The sequence below is a fragment of the Acromyrmex echinatior genome, chromosome 7 (assembly GCF_024713525.1).
Source record: "Acromyrmex echinatior isolate Ae372 chromosome 7, ASM2471352v2, whole genome shotgun sequence".
NCBI classification, from domain to species: domain Eukaryota; kingdom Metazoa; phylum Arthropoda; class Insecta; order Hymenoptera; family Formicidae; genus Acromyrmex; species Acromyrmex echinatior.
In genome coordinates, this window is record NC_141858.1 from 13,161,955 (window position 1) to 13,166,529 (window position 4,575).

The 4,575-nt window shown below is 32.3% G+C and overlaps 1 long non-coding RNA gene across 1 annotated transcript; it reads left to right on the plus strand.

Annotated features, from left to right (window-relative positions):
* Nucleotides 1–368: 368 nt before the first annotated feature.
* Nucleotides 369–4,575, plus strand: LOC147909223 (uncharacterized). The gene is made up of 2 exons (XR_015545746.1): nucleotides 369–2,002; nucleotides 2,444–4,575. It is a non-coding gene; the product is annotated as an uncharacterized LOC147909223 (long non-coding RNA).

The following is a 4,575-nucleotide window of genomic DNA, read 5'->3' on the forward strand; positions in this document are numbered from 1 at the left end:
ATATATGAAATAACAAACTTTGCTGCGAATTAAAATAGAACTATTCTTTTATTCTCTTTAATTAAACTGGAGTTAAATGTTACGCTCAAAGATTTAAATATAAAACATTTTATATTATAACACATATCAGATCCATCATACATAAGTCATATTCACCAGATTTGCAAAGCATGTAAAGCGCTCTTTCTAAAATTAAGTCGGAATATCAGTTTAGTTGATTAGTTTGAAATTGTTTTCAAATATTCCAAAAAATAATGTATTCGTCATAATCGAACTTTCAAGAAGTAGATTATTATAAAATTTAAACTTAAGATTATTTTAAATTTAATTATTTAGTGGAATTTTTTATATACTTGCATACTCTTGGTACATTATTTGAAAAATGATATGAATCGGTTGAAAGCCACGTATCGGAGTCGGCATGTATTTTCCAATAATTCACGTTATCAGCAAACATGTATGCGACCGACATCATGTCGACGCATTTTTCATGTATTTCTCCGATTACCGAACGAACTCAGCATATATACGTGTATATGGCGACCGCAATTTACGAGTTGGAAGGTTGCGCGCGAAAACGGATTAACATCTCGGAAACTCTGTGTCGCCTTTTTTTTTATTTAGCTTTCGCCGCCGATACATAAAAGAGGTTCATTTTTTCATATCACGAATCAAGATAGCTGGTGTCTAAACCGCAGAGCTCCAACGCGAAGCCCGGTTTTCCGCGCGCACGTACTATATACTCAGCAATTTAATGTTAAATGCACGTGCGCGATAGAGTTAGCCGTGGCATATCCCCGCGTGCTTAAATCGTGATAATATCCACGGCGTATATGTCACAAGTGTATAAAGTTAACAATGCTTAATAATGCACGGCCAGTCGGCCGGACCGATCCGCGATATCGATAACTGTCAGGCGTTTAATACTGCTTTCGAATATCGATAACGAGGAAAACGTAACAACTGCATATTCCCACGTATAAGTCGGGATATCGTTGAAAAATTTTATCGGCCCACATGATATATTCCGCGCACGAAATATTGGTATTCATTCGTCAACACTTTTATGCATCGTATAAACGTCGGGCTTTATTACCAGGTTCTTATATTCTTCTTAAACGACAGTGTTATAACGGTAAATCTGCCGATTTGTTATAATCTCACGTCTACGATTATCAATGCTGGTATTGTAACGTCTCATCGAGTGGATAATAACGACGATAATCCATCGCGGACGCAATAAATACGGCAATTACAGACTCGCGGTAAAATTACAATATTTCGTTTCTTCGCGTGTTAGTACCTCCGAGCCTTTATCTCTGCATTTTACATAAAATAACACATATACGAGGCAATATCAGTGTAAATACATTATTCACATTTTGCGCGGATGAGAGGAGTCATCTTTCGTGATGTTTACCGAAATCTTGTTAAAAAATTTTTGATATATCCTGGATTTTTGTGAGTAAGATTAGACAATTTTTTTAATGCAACTTTGAAATAAATTAGAATCAAGTAACGCAAACAAATCTTGTATAATTTCTCTATAAATTAGTAGAAGACAGGAGTTCTCGATATATTTATCATTTTCTATAATTGGAGCCGCGAAACCTATAGGATAAAATATACTCATTAAAACTTTTAGAGTGAATTTCACTTGAAAGAGTAAAATCTCACTCTTAAAGATTGAAAATTGAGCCATTCTTTTTTAAGACTGGCTCAATTTTCATTCTTTAAAGTGAGATTTCAAAATCTCTTATATTTTTAAGAATAAAAACTAAATCCCAAAAATTCCAGGTTTTTCCAAACAGTAAACACTCTGTCTTTAAAAAACGTAAATAGCGTTATTATAATAAGTGATTGAACAATCAATATGTTTCAGTATCATAAAATATTTAAGTTGCTAATTGTACTATTAGTGTACATAGTACTTGACGTCTCGAGAGGAATCGTCTTTCTGAAAACTGACTGACTTCTGCTGAGCTATGACTACATAAAAAATGTAATTGTATTATGATATTGTATCATTATATCATGTATTTGTAACAGTTTAAATAATGTATCAGTAGTCTAATTAAAAATACTCTTATTAATTCAATGATAGTATTAATGAAACAAATATATCATGCTCTTGTTTTAATATAAAATGTTATTTGTTTCATTAATACTGTACTGAGAAAAAGTCTGATTGTATTAATTAGAATTCTAATATAATCACTTCTAAAGGACTAAATCTCTCAGACACTTATAATTAAATCTATCATATTCTATAATCGTAATATATATCTATTATACTCTAGAGAGAGTCGAGATAAGCAGAAATTCAATTATGATAACTAGAATTCTGATTGGTATAATCAGAATATTTTTCTCAGTGTGTTACTGAATAAATAAGATGAAAGTTAGAATGTGCCGGTCAATAAATTATTTTTTGTTTGTATAGGTAAAAGGAATTTTGTAGAAATTTGTATATTTGAAATGAATACTCTTCTGAAGAAATAATATTCTATAAAAGTTTGAAGAGACTATCTAGCGAGTTTTAGCGATGGTAACTATGGAAACTGGAGCTATCTTAGCGTCAAGAGCTATCTTGTCGAGCAACACCTCTTCGATGTTCTCCGTTTAAGGGATGCCTAGTGCAGATCGTTGGTAGCGGCGATCCAGGCGACCCTGGCGACCCCCGTGCGGGCTGCGAAAGTGCGGGTCGGTGGAAAAGACTTTAAAAAAGAGCCGAGAAAACGAACGAATGCACGCGAGCAAGATGGCGTCGTGGCGAAACCCCCGATATATACGATAGACAGGATACGGGGGACGAGAACGCGCGGAGCAGGAATGGAAGCCGCAAAAGGAGAATGGGGATAATTGTGCGCGAGGCAATGCACGAGGCTCCTCCCCTTATTCAAGCCTAAGGCCTGTGCAACTGCAAGTGCCAAGCTGCTCACTTTGCGGTGCGCACACATGACACGTTCGGCCGTTCGCGACGCGCATCCCGCACCGTTGATGCCGCGCGCTCCGCCTTTGCACTACCGCACTATAAGCATGTTCATTATGTGTATACGTACGTACTCATATATGTGTTTGTGTATATTTGTACTCAACAATGGCCAGGACTCCCTGGAAATCTGACTCACTCGGCAACGCTCGTTGCGTACGTCTATCGATTTGTCTTACTCTTTTCTAAATTCGGTATTTCAAGAAGAAATTTGAGAAATATCACAAAGAACGAACGATCCTACTTCATTTTGCTCCAGTGTTAGATGTTAAATAGATATCGTGTAAAAATGAATTGCTTAATTGAGAACAAAATAAGAGATACATAATAGAGCACAATAAAAAAAAAATTTACATCCTTAACGTATTTCTAAACAATTTGAGATTAAATTTATTTTGCACATATATTTTTTTAAACAAAAATAATCATTCAATATTCAATTTAATTCTAGGCATCTATCAATAATGAAATAAGTCGGAATGGATTCTGATCAGAATTATTCAATTATTCTCCAAATTTCTATTGCGTTTTCTAGAAAATAGAGTAATTCCGATCGGAATCCATTCCGACTTGTTCCATGATAGATGCCTTAGTATTATAGTACTCCATTTAACAGGCTTTGAAAAACTCGAGCGATTATATTTAACATTATTTACGACATCACATATAAATAATAATTAAAAATACATATTGCATAAATGCTATTTGAAATCAAATATTGAAAAATATAAAAAAATATTTTTGAATTTTTTTCAGAAGAATCTTTTTAAGAAAGAATCTTTTAAGATCATCTGTGTGATAAATAAAACAACCGATAGAAAGATTTAAGAAATTTTAAGATATGATATATGATAGTCAGAAAACTTTACATACAAAGTGCTATTGTTAATGATTTTAGACAAAAACAGCTTTCTATTCATATAGATATATTTTTTAAAAATGCGAAATTTAATATAACTTTTACTAATAATATTACAAGAATTTTTCATAAAATATGCATGTATTGAAAAGATCATCGTTACAAAAGCTATTGAAAGCCAATCTGTACGTCTTTTGCGCAAGCAGTTTTTCCTCCATGATTGTTTTAATAATTAAAGTACATTCTTACGCAAGATAAGAGTCTTTAAGCCTACACTAATGAAGTTCTAAGAATTGATGGTATATAACATAGTATAAGCTCGGCGCATTTGCCGCCATTACGAGAAGTACACACATTATTAATTTAAAAAAAACATCAAGTAAAAAAACATAAAGTTAACTATAATATATGTGTGTGATCTTTTTACACAACATATTAATAATATTTATAAACATATGATTTGCACTGAGTTACACAGCTGTAAAACAACTTGCAAATATTGTAAATTAAATAATTAGTTTACAAATTACGAGAAATATTAAAAACATATTCATGTGCTAATGACGAAATTAAAAAAGTCATTTTTATCATTCATAGTTTTAAAATACTATTGAAAACCTCTCTAAACGAAACAATTAGAGCTATACTGCTATTTTGCATGTAAATATTAATTAAATAATAAAATTATTATATGTAATATATATTAAAATATTCGATATAAACA